This window comes from Mesocricetus auratus, unplaced genomic scaffold (assembly GCF_017639785.1).
Source record: "Mesocricetus auratus isolate SY011 unplaced genomic scaffold, BCM_Maur_2.0 Super-Scaffold_100694, whole genome shotgun sequence".
NCBI classification, from domain to species: Eukaryota; Metazoa; Chordata; class Mammalia; order Rodentia; family Cricetidae; genus Mesocricetus; species Mesocricetus auratus.
The window spans coordinates 5,190,100-5,202,489 of record NW_024429268.1 but is presented as its reverse complement, the minus strand read 5'-3'; the positions used below and the strand labels follow the sequence as shown (position 1 = coordinate 5,202,489).

The 12,390-nt window shown below is 49.4% G+C and overlaps 1 long non-coding RNA gene across 9 annotated transcripts; it reads left to right on the top strand.

Moving 5' to 3' along the window:
• The first annotated feature begins 3,031 nt into the window (after nucleotides 1-3,031).
• On the top strand, nucleotides 3,032-10,137 carry LOC110343372. 9 transcript variants are annotated; one of them, XR_005875050.1, is made up of 6 exons: nucleotides 3,032-3,166; nucleotides 3,684-3,755; nucleotides 3,986-4,096; nucleotides 6,686-7,908; nucleotides 8,689-8,797; nucleotides 9,223-10,137. It is a non-coding gene; the product is annotated as an uncharacterized LOC110343372 (long non-coding RNA). The 9 variants fall into 9 exon arrangements; XR_005875051.1 differs by lacking the exon at nucleotides 3,986-4,096; XR_005875049.1 differs by lacking the exon at nucleotides 3,032-3,166 and having other exon boundaries at nucleotides 3,514-3,755; nucleotides 8,513-8,797.
• Nucleotides 10,138-12,390: the final 2,253 nt, after the last annotated feature.

Sequence of the window (12,390 nt, the reverse complement as noted above, 5' to 3'; positions counted from 1 at the left end):
GTTGTGCGGGTAGTCAAGCATGGGTGCGGAGGAGGCTCTTAGGAGCAAAACCCGAGGTATCTCTGTGAGTGGTGTATGGAAGGGGCCACCTTCAAATTGAAAGCGACTTGTATTCCTGCTCTTGGGCCTAAGGCCAGGCCATACATCCCTGAGCAAACAACTATTTCGATTAGCTGCCTTCCCCACCCACCTAGGGGTCAGTGAGTTCAAGCTGGGTGGGTGGGGGAAGTCTAGAATCCAAACCTTGAACCCAAGACCTTTGTGCCCATTAAGCCAAGTGTTTGTCTGATGCTGGCCCACCCCACCTCCTCTGTCCTCTTCAGCTCTAGGAAAAGACCCCAGTTTAGTCACCAGCGGGAGAGCAGATAAAACCGCCAGGCTTGTTTTTATCGTGCTGGGGAGTGAGACATCAGGAAGCCAGAAGGGAGAAGTAATTTTCTAACCCCCTTTTCCCTTCTTCTCACCTGCCTTTACCCGGCTTTGCTGTTGGACGGGTAGTGCAGCCGCTGGAACACTGGTAGTAGTATCCAAATTAGTAGATCCACAAATGGGATGGCTTGGTGGTCACAAACTTAGACATCACAATTCTCTGCCTTTGTACGCCGCATCATGGTCTTAGGACAGAGTGAGGCTGTGGACTCAAGTCTCTACCCTAACCCTGATAATAGCACCCCTCATCTCTCCCAGTCCTGCAGCTGACAGGGGTGTCCCCCTATGCCTCTTGGACTGCTGGTTCTGAAGGGACAGAAAGCATTCTGAAGATGGCACGGCCATGTCCCCATGCCAACACTGGACAGTACTGCCCAGTACGAGAGAGGAATTCATTTGGCAGCCCAGAGCCAAGGGGCGTCCTTATACCGTATGCTGTCTGTGTTGGAGTGAAGGGAGCTCACACTCTGTCACAGGGACTGGCCTCAACTTGGGAGACTTGTAATCTTACTCTTCCTAAATCGATTTCCTTGTTGACAAATCCTCAGCCCACGCAGTAAGGGGCTGCCTCTCAGTTGGTCAACAGGCAGCGAGGACCAACCTGAAGTGTAGAAGAGGCCAAGGGGCTGTGCAGAAGAGGTGCGTTCTATCTCGTTCTTCTTGCTTTGGGCTTAACCTCAAAGCTGGGGAGAGGGGCATCAGAACACCAGTGGCCCCCTCTAGGGGAATCACATGTGGCAGGCTGGGGCATCCAGATGTTGATGAGATTCTGTGTTTACCTGTGTTTAAGCGTGAGAATGAGCCTGAGATGCAGGTTTCTGTATTTGGAATTGTCGCTGGGCCTGGGTACTGTGAACACTGCTTTCCTGTAGGACCTGATGCAGGCATTTCACAACGCTTAGTAGCATCTGAACCTTCATTCGCTGGGTGACAATAGCCTTTCCTGCCAACGTCTTCAAGGGGCAAAGTCAACATTCATTGAGAGCCACTAATAAAGTGTGCGTGTGTATGTGTGTGTGTGTGTGTGTATGTGTGTGATATTTGACTGGTGGGTATGCAGAATCTGATTTGTAGATACGATATGCATGTAGTATGTAATGTATGCATCTGTGTGTGTGTGCGTTTTGTATGTCATAGTGTGTGAAGTGTACACATAGAATGACCAAGGTGTATGTGGAGGTGGTACTTATTATGTTTGTGGTGTGCTGTGGGTGTGTTATGTAGCATTTGTTAATATGTACAGTGTGTGTATGTGTAGAATATGTAGTGTTATGTGCTATGTGTGCATTTAGCATGTGAATGTGTATATGTGCTGTGTGTATAGTGTGTTAGTGTGCGTACATAAGTGGTTTGTGTTGCATACGTGTTGCATAATATTTGTTGTATGTGGTATGTACTTATGAATATGTGTGTACAGTACAGTGGGACATGCATATATGTGTTTTTACTCTTGTGTGATATGTGGCATGTATGCATACATACACTATATGTGTATGTGTTACATGTTGAGTATGTATATGTTGAATTGTGAACGTATTATAGCATAGCTTGTTTGCATGTGTGTGTTGATGTGTGTAGTGTGTGGGCATGTGTATCCATGGCTAAAACTCTGCGTAGTCTCTGAGGAACTCTAGGTTTCTGGCTTCTTAGTCCTCTCCAGTCCCTCCTCTCCCTGGTTCCGGTGACTCTCTCTGCCGTGGCTTTTGCTCTGGGCCCTCTTGGAAGGTGTCTGCAGGCAGTTTGGTCAGCAGAAGGTCCAGCCTGCTGGTGGCTGGCAGGCAGTGGGGTCTTCAGGGATGGAGTCAGGGCAGGCAGGGCAGTGAGGGTAGTGACATCAGACACAGTGCTCTCTGAGAGTGGAGTTTGTTCCAGTCACTAGGTTCAAAAGCCTTGAGTGCCAGCTCAGCTCATAAAGCTGGCAGAGGTTAGCAGGTGAGCGGGCACACACACACACACACACACACACACACACACACACCAGCACTACCCAGGGGCTGCCATGTCTGTCATGGAGACTGGCAAGCAGGGCTTTAGTGCTGGCTCTGTTGTATTCCTGCCTGTGCTGAAACCCTTCAAAGCTCCTTTTCCGACTCAAACAAGTTGTGACTCTGAGGAAACCCGAAGGTTTCACGTGTACGCAAGCACACACACTTCAGTTTTCGCAGGTCGGGAGGTCTCACTGGTTGAAGAGCTTTCATATGTCTTTCCCCCAAACGCGCCTTCTCTCGCCACCTTTTCTTCCTCCTGTGGCCTACAGTTTTAGCTCCATTCACACTCTGCTTCTTTGGAAAGTTCTAGGGGAGGGGCCAAAAGGAAGGAAGCAGGAAGACAGAGGCCGGGATAAGCAGTGCCAGGAAGCTACTTCCACTTCCTGAGGTGTACGTGTGTGCTTTTATTTATTTATTTTTTTGGACAGCAATTTTGATGCATTCTTCATGTGAAAATGGATCAGCGTGCTACAGTAGTGATTTGGTTTTGGTTTTTTTTTTGGTTTTTTTGAGGGGGTTGCTGCATAAGTGTGCCCATGTCTATCTTCTGGTTTCCTTCCGATGGTTCACACATTTAAAGCTCCACATTGCATTGCCGTGTGCTTTTTCAGGACTCACCCTGAAGTCGCGTACGGATGGGAACATCAGTTCTCCTCTTGCCCTCTGACTTGTGTTGACTACCTAGCCTGGCCCCGACACCTTCTCATCCACGTTACCAGTGGAAGACGGTTGGGCTCCACCTTGGTGAGGTAGGGCGCGGCCCGGGTGCAATGACCATAGGCTAATCCCACCTTGAGAATGCTCATGCGGATGGTGGCGCCTGCCTGACCCCATCACCGAGCCTGGCCCTTGTCTCTAGTCCCCCACCCTGAAGATATCAGGGGAGAGTCTGAGCTCTGGCTTTGAGGAACTTGTTGATGGGGTCTCATGGGCTTGTGGAAAACTTTGTTATTTTAGAGGAAGATCACGAGCCCTGGGGAACCCCACAAGCTCTGACCTCACTCACTCAGCATCTGACTGGAAGTCATTTAGGCCCCAGTAGGGCAACCCCCCCCCCCAGAGATCCGATGAGCGAAAGAAGGTATCAAAGTCCACAGCCTGCCCCTGGGTGAGCCTCTGGTCCTACAGCCTTGTGTTCCCCAGGCCTGTTTTTCTGCTCTGCTGTTTCCTCCTTTGTCTCACCAACCATGAGGTCATCTGCTTTCCAAAACTGGACCTGGGTCTTCTCAACCCCACTCACCATACTCTTATCTCTTTTATCTGCAGAACCAAGCAGGAGCAAGGCTTCGGAACATGTGTGCACAGCCCTCCAAGCCAAGCTGTGTGGATCATGTCAAGGTGGGTCGGCTTCCTAGACGAGAGAAGCAGGAAGAGCAATTGGTTTTTGGTGGTGGCGGCTGCATTCCAGCTTCAGCGCTGGCTGTGAGGGCTCACTGGGTGACCAGCAGGATTCCTGATTTGTGAAACTGAAGCCTCAGTGTCTTGAGGCACCTTGCTCCTCATTCCTTTCTCTGTCCTTCCATTTCCATCCAGTCCTCCTAACGCCGCCCCCACCCCCCTGCCCCCAGCAACATCCCGGTGCAGGATTTAAGGCGTTCTCATTTGGAGGAGTTTCTCTGCAATGGATCTCGCCTTCTCTGGTCAAGTCTGGATGTCCATGTCTAAAGAAACACGGCCAGGTGCGGCCCTAGGTAGGGAGGAAAGGGAGAAGGCAACAGGGTGAATCTGGGCACACAAGCTTCTGATCACCTTCTAGCTCTGAGTGGGGGAACGGATGATGATGCCCAACCTGGGCAGTGCCCTAGAGTTTCCCCAAAATCAAAATAGAGGAGGAAACAAGGTGTGTAGCTTTCCTAGCCAACCACGAGTAAGCCGGCTTGCTCTTCCAGGGCAGTGTCTTGAATTCCAGGTTCAAATCCATCATGGGTGTCTACATCTGCTCACTCGGGCAAAGATTTGGGAGGTGGGTGTGGCACCACTGAGCCTAAAAGCGGCAGCATTGTTTAGGGCTCAGGAGACTGTCCTATATTTCTTTGTGCCTGCTCAAATGCAGCCCTCCTTGGAAAGTGTATGCTCAGCTCTGGCAGCAGCCCTCCAGAAGCAGCTACGGCATGGGCACACTTTATTACTGATCTTTCCCCGATTTGTTCCTACCTGTGCTTCTCTCTCTCTCTCTCTCTCTCTCTCTCTCTCTCTCTCTCTCTCTCTCTCTCTCTCTCTCTCTCTCTGTCTCTCTCTGTCTCTGTCTCTCTCTGTCTCTGTCTCTGTCTCTGTCTCTGTCTCTCTCTCTCTCTCTCTCTCTCTCTCTCTCTCTCTCCACCCCAACAAACTCAGTGAAAGGGCAGCCAGCGATAAGAACTCTTTCAAACTCTATTTATTCAACGCAAGCACTTACCGAAACACTGCCCCACCACCACCACCACCTCCGTCGTTAAAACCAAGCAAAACGCCAGACTTGTTAAAGAGTAGGGGTGATTGTTTAATGTGTACGGACATGGTGTGCAACTGTGTGTGTGGGGGGGCACTGCCTCTTCTTCTCGATGACACCAGTCCATGGGGTCTGAGGCAGAGACACAGAGGGACAGGAAGGAGGCATGTCAGAGGCTGGGGAAAGATTCTGAGCCCCGGAACCAAGAGCAAGTCCCTGTTATCACAGGCGGAGGGTTATAGCTGAGCTGTGGTGAACAGGAGGCAGGGTCCACTGTCAGCATGGTCCGGAATTGCAAGTTAGCACCAAGCGGGGCCCAAGGAGCTGGAGGGATTCTACTGTACATACCTGAGCGGGGTGTGGTGGGAGGTGGGAGGGGAAAGTGGATAGGCGGCAGCCAAGGGGGTCAAGAAGGGGTGACCTGGAGAGGAACAAGGCAGGGACTGAGGCCAAACAGCGCATTCTCTAGGTGGCTGTTGGGCAATTCCGGGTCTTACCTAAGCAGAGAATGTGAGGTCCCTGGTCAGTCACTAAAATAACAGGAAACAGAAAGAAGGCAGGGTTGGGGGGGTGGAGATCTTAGTTATTCTGCAACTCCTGCCCATTCCCTCCCCTGCCACCAGGCACAATTCTAGGACAATGGACAAGGTGCTTTGCCATGCGTAGATCCCTAGACACACCTGGATAGAGATGCGTGAAGAAGCCGCGGGTGCTTGTATCAGCATAGGTGTTCTAGAACATGCATAGGGCTATAGGGGCTAGGAACAGAGCACAGGAACGTCAGCTGGGATACGCAAGGAGCTCTTGACAGGGACCTGTTCACATGGCTACCACATTATCACAGAGCCATATGCTGTCCCCGGGGGACAGTTCTCCTGCATGGCTCCCATTTGCCTTCCCTGGCTTTTTCCCTTTCTCTGTCTCCAGGCTGCCACAGTGTCCAGGAACCATGTCTCTGTCTAAGCTGGGCCCCAAGTCCTGGCATGCAGATCAGAGTGTACAAGGACACCAGTAGAGCATAGGGCTGGAGTTTTGACCAAGGTTGCCTGCCCGTACGGACAGCAGTCTACTAAAGCACATTTCTTTCGAGAGGTATTCAAGTGCCTCTGAGCTAGCATGGCTTCAAAAGTTCACCAGGTTTCAGAATTGTAGAGAAGGTAGTGTCCCACACAGCTGGGTTGGATTCACCCACCTGTCCATATAGATGAGGGAGATAGTCTTTCCAGGAGCCCGTAAGCCCTGGATTATCTTCCTGCTCTGAACTGCTCCGGCCTATGACCTCAACTGGACAGCCTGAGAATCATCCTCCTTGTCTGTAAATTGGAACATTCATCCTGCCCTGTTAACTTTATAGGGCTGTTGTTAGGATATAGGTGATAATGGACATGGGAAGATTTTATATACTATAAAGTGTGGTAAGAATGCAAGCCAGTCGCTTGGGTGGGAGCATCTGAAACTGAAGACGCTAAGAGATAGCTTTCTGGCAGGTGTTAGAGCTGTCTCATCTCAAACTGCCATCTTATGATGGAAGCGTTGAATTTGAGGCCAGAAACATTTGAGTGTAAAGTCAGATATGGCTAATTTCTGGTTGGGTGATCTTGGGCAAACAGTCCACCTGTGAGTCTCAACTTCCTTGTCTACGAAATGATCAGGGTAATAGTTACTTCAACTTGGGCAAGAAACTCACCTTTCTTTGGGCCTTGATTGCCTGCCTGTGAATGAGTGTAACAGTTAACTTACAGGCTTATGGGAAATAGATAAGACAGGTGTGCAGAGCACCTGGCCCCTTTTGGATGCACAGTAATAGCCTCTGTTTTTATTCCTTGATCCTCTGTCCTAGAGCCCTTTTGGAGACCAGGTTCATTCCCATGAGCAAACTCTCCATTCCCTTTCAGAGGAGAGCAGATCCAAACACACTGTTTCGCCCATACAGGCAAGTTTCCGTAGCACACATTGCATATGTCTTTCCTCATCCATCCTGAGGAGTGTTTGACTATGGCCATTGACTTATGAGGAGGAGAGGCTTAAACAGGTATGATTTTTTTATGGTAGGCTCTTCATCCAGATCAGCCCTGTCCAAACTCATGAAGATTCCCTAAGTCAGTAAGTAGCTCTCAACCTTCCTAAGGCTGTGACACCTTAACACAGATCCATGCTGTGGTGAGCCCCCCAACCAGAAAATTGCTTCGTTGTTGCTTCATAGCTGAAGTTTTTCTACTATGACGCACCCTAATATAAACATCTGCATATTCCGATGGTCTTAGGGGACCCCCGTGAAACAGCTGTTCAGTCCCTCCAAAGGGAGATTGATCCACAGGTTGAGAACCGTTGCCCTGAGCGGCCTGGCCTGGAATCCCCAGCTCATTCGCCAAAGCGCAGCCCAAACGCTGCACGCTCTGCAACCAATTCCACCCACCCAGACTCATTCCAGATGGTTGTGTCACATCCCTTCTGCTGGGGATGCACAGCAACCTACATCATGAGGAGCCTTCCCTCCCTCCCTCTTCCCTCCACGTTCACATCCTCCAAGGGAAGCCGCTGAAACCGCACTGTCTTCTCACATCAGTGCACCCGGTATAGAGTTCAACAGCGGCTTGTGATCAACAGACTGTGCCAAGGGGCTTGCCAGTCATTCAGCAAGTGTATTTGCTGCCCAGGGTAAAGTTAGGTCCGCGTGGAAGAGAGGGTCCAGAATGTGTGTGTAGGGGGGGGGAAACCAATGGGTGGAGGAGTCCATGGGAGTTGGGGGGGTTGTTAGTCTACCCACAGCCCCCACACAAAGAAGTGTCTGGCCGTCTGCTTCTGAAAGATTCGTTGTCTTGGAGGTGAGTAGGGTATATACAGCCTGTGGGATGGAGAGGAGGGAGCCATGTAGCAAAGGCGCCTGTGTCCCCAGCTGCTCCACCTCTTCTGATGTGAGATGCCTCATCCTAGGGAACCTTTGATCTGGCGGGAAGGAGTGACCCATGATTCGGGGGACGGGGAGCTATCACAATGGCTCAAGAACCCAGTTTTGTCCATGGAGGCAGAAGTAATAAGGAGACTTCCACGACAGGAAAAGAAGTAAGTTAGTCCCGGCCCTCCTTTGCAGCTACCCTCTCAGAAACTGTCTTCTGTGAGCAGATGGAAGAAAATGAGAGCCTAGGAGGGGCCTGGAGTCTATGGAGTCCCCAGGAGGAGCGAATCGTCCTCTGAGGGCTATGGATTTTTAACCGTAGGTTCTCAAGGAAAGCTTAGAGGGAAACGGTCAGAGGCGGTCATGATGTTTGTCTTATTCTTACCCCTTTACCTTACTATCCCTAAATTAGGAGGCAACTGGGAGCTGGAGTAAGGCAGTGCCTCCCTGCATCATCGTAGGATCTCAGCCTGTTCGCTTTCATAGGCACGCACGCTGCTATTTTGTCGTCACAGCTGCGCCAGGCAGACGAGTCAGAAACCAACATGATCACTGACTCCTGGCCAAGTTCCCCCAGCTAATCCTATTAGCAGAACCAGGGCTTGCAACTGAATCTCTGTCCCTGAGTGTATTGTCCCTAAAGGACCCAGCTCTAGAGAGGGCTCAATTCACAGGGACGAGAAAGGAGGAAAGTGCCTCCTGAGTTGGCCTTAGGTATGTTTAGGACCTCCGGTGGTCCCTCTCCAGAGAATCTGCTGGTCCCTCTCCCAGAATCACGATGCTGTGAGGAGAACACTGTGCCAGCGCCATGCTTGACTTCATAGCTGGGTGACGAAGGCGCCACCGTTCCAGAAGGCAGGGAACGAGATTTGTCCTCAGGGATCCCCAAGCAGAATCCCTCTACCAGTCACTGCTTGGGCAGAGGCAGACTCACATTCTCTTCCCAGCTGCAGCCCAACCTTGCATAAGCCTCTGCACCCTCGGGCCCAGTTGGCTCTAATTGCCGCCTCCTCGATCCTGGGTTGACAAAGGAGACCTAGAAGAAGAGTGAAGAAGGTGTGTCCAGCCCTTGGCCAGGTGGCTCCTGCCTGGCTGCTATACCAAGCAGACTCGGGAGCCGAACAGCTAGAAAGTCTCCCGCTGGGGTGACTGTTTTAATCCATCACCTGGTCAAAGTGTTCCTTTCCTTGGACTGTTTTTGCCTCTTCGTTAACCTTGAAGAGACAAATGTGTCTGGGACAGAGAGGTGAAATAATTCATGACCCCACCTCAAAGTGTGCTCTCGGCTTTTCAGAGGGGTCCTCATGGGGCTAAAGTACCAAGGCTCTTCTCTCCATCTCCTTCTCTCTCCCTGGTCTAGCCCAAGCCCACCCTACTCTGGGGTCGTATTAACCAGCCACCCGTTTTTCCCTCCTCTGTCTTCTGTCCGTCCCCCTCAGTTGCCGTCCCTCATATTTTATCTCGCCTTTCTTTATGTACAGCGACACCACTGAAGGTGCACTGACCTCTGGCCTTTTATCCCAACACGGAAGCCAGCCTTTCTTCAGGTGCAGCTCTCCTGCCTCACCAGCACCCAGAGCCCAGTCAAGCCCATAACATGCTTTACAAACATCTTTAAGTTCAGTGACACCTGTGGAAACACGGCATCCTCATCCCTCCCCTGCCTCTGGCCTGTGAGGCATGCAGGGGCAAGCGTTTCCTGCATTCTCTTCAGAAGGAACTGGGAAGGGGGCAGGGCAGGAGGGGGGAAAAGGGGAGCCCCTTGCAGACTCACTGGGACAGTTCCCTAGGAAAGAACAGCAGGGTTTCTCTTACTCCCGCTCTTTGCTCTCTCTCTCTGGAGCCCAGGAAGCAAGAAGCGTAGGAACACCTGCTCCCTGATTTAACCCCTCTGTCCATGGGGCATCTGCCACATCTGCAGAGTGGTACCACTCTGCATTTTATCTCCTTCTCTTGAGCCCTTGAGGATAGACTTGGAAACTCTTAGCTCATCCAAATGTTTTCTCACAGAGGGCATCGCCCGTAGGTAGGTTCCAAAAGTTCCATCCAGAGACCCACTGTGAGAGTCTTCCTCATGTCTCCTCCTCTTTCCTTAAAAACCCTGGGGTCACCGGGCCGTTGGTGGTGCACGCCTTTAATCCCGGCCCTCGGGAGACAGAGGCAGGCGGATCTCTGTGAGTTCGAGGCCAGCCTGGTCTACAAAGCGAGTTCCAGGACAGCCTCCAAAACAATACAGAGAAACTGTGTCTGGAAAAACCAAAACCAAAACCAAAACCAAACCCTGGGGTCCTAGTCTCCCTTCCTCTGCTTTCTGTCTCTTGTACAAATGTGTATACTTACACCTGGAAGAATATTTAAGTTGATAAAAATTACCAGTAAAAAATTCCATTTTTTAATCCTTTCAGGACATTCCACTCTTGTTATGCTCATCTTTATTATGACCTCGGCAAGAGGGAAGAAGAAAGACAAAACAAAGCTGCGTGTGTGTCCAGTAAAACTTAAAGCAGGTCTACCATTTACAGATTCAGTTAATGAATATTTATTTCATAATACACAGTACCAGGAATTGTACAAGGTCCTGAGAACACAATAGTGAATACTATGAACACTGTTTTGTCTTTGTGACGCTTATTGTCTAGTAAGGAAACCAGATGCCAAATAAGTACAATAAAGTGCAAATCAATAACACATAAAAGGAAATATACAAATGGTCTAGAAACAAAATGGGTGTGTTCCAATTTCCCTCTGGATCAGGGATTAGATATACACACACAGACATATATACAAACACACTTACACAGACATACACACAAACACACACACACCCGATGTACAATCTTTAAGCAGATGGCAATAAGATAAATAAAAAGTTACAAAGGCTGAAGGAGACTAGGTACAGAAGGTAAAAAATCTGTAAAGTCACATCAAAAGGGGAGAAGTACTATCCAGGAAATAAAAGCTAATCATTTGAGGCAGGGGTTGTATTTGACAATCAAGTTTTGGAGGTGATGCAGACTAGGGACTGGAGAAGATGAAGACCGTACGCAAACAGAGCAGGCAGAAATACGATCTTGTCATGCAGAAGTAAGATGCTGGTGGCCTGCTTTAGAGAGTGGCAACAGTTTAAAAAGGGCAAAACAAAGTTTTTTTTGATTCTTTGAGTTTTGAAACAGGGTCTCACCGTGTAGCCCAAGCTAACTTTGAACGTACATGTCTCCTGTCTCTGTCACTCTCTCCTGAGTTCTGGGTCTATAGGTGTATACCATTACACCTTGTTTGGAAGCACGTTTTCTAATGTTACAATGATACAAAGCTGTTCTTCACAACATGTCTCATAAGGAAAAGAAAGAGATGATTTTCTAACATACCATACTTTGATTTTTTTTAAGAGAAATGTGCTCATACAAATGCTTGGTCACATTGAAGATATCTTTGGCAGCATACATAACAAATGTTTATAAGTAAATAACGCAGAGAAAATATATAAGGAACTGAGGCAGTAGCAGAAAAACTCAATTAGAATTAGTTACTTTAAAGTAAAGTAATGGACTTTCTATCCATTGGTCTTGAAAGTGCTAGATATGAGGGTTGAGACAGGGAATTAAGATTGATGCCCAGAGCTGTGGTCTAGGCAACCTTGCCTGTTATTCTGACTAGCAGAGAAGAAGATTTGGTGAGGAAGAAAAACTTCCCAATTTAGGACATGCTAAGCTTGAGGAGCCTATAAGATACCCAAGTAGAGCAAGTGTCAGTTGAGTATCTAAGTGACTTATGCCTGGAGCTCAGAAGACAGACAGGTCAGAGCTGAAGATAGGCCCTTCCGAATCCACTCGTGAGCTGATACATGGTGTTCTGCTGTAGCAAGCAGTGCTACCTATGTGACGGGAAACAAAGAGCCCCGTGGACCAAAGTTATTCCAGGGAGTGATAAAACAAAAGCACCCAGGCAGGCAGGACTGTGAAGAGTGTTGAATAGTCTTGTTGTAATCTACGGAGCTCAACACAAACTGAGGTGACTGAGCGGGGGTTTACCTTCAGGGAGATAACAAGAGCAGAATCAGTAGCCCGGAGAGGACCAGATCAAATCACAAAGGCTTGAGGATCAGTGGAAGTCAGCAGATAACAGAATCAGCTCTTCAGAAGCTTGACTTTGAACGGGGAATAAAAAACGATAGGGCAGCTAGCTGTTAAGTGGAGAAGCCGATTGGAAGGGGTGTGTTAAGTGACACAGCTGGCAGGAGCGGCGGAGAGGGAGATGGACCCAAGTGAGAAGGGGCCGGGAGTCGCAGTGACGGCCACACCGATGGCATCTGGGAATGCAAAATAAACCGGCGCTGGGACCACTTATCACGCAGACACAGTTCGACTACACACGAGGTGAAAGGGCTTCCACTGGGAAAGAGAGTGAAACTGGACCGTGATGACTCAAGGCCCTGTTAGCTGCTGCCATACCATCAAAGGTATGCATACGTTTTTGTGAGAGCTCACTGTTGGGCATACAGCTTTGAAAATGTGGAATGCGCCTGTCTGAAATTTTCCTGGTCTTACGGATCTCTTTGCTGTCTCCAGCAGCATATTCGGCTTTTTGATGGGAAGAGACGATGATAGGAGATGAGACATAAGGGTTGGAGACAAGAAAGATGCTATGTA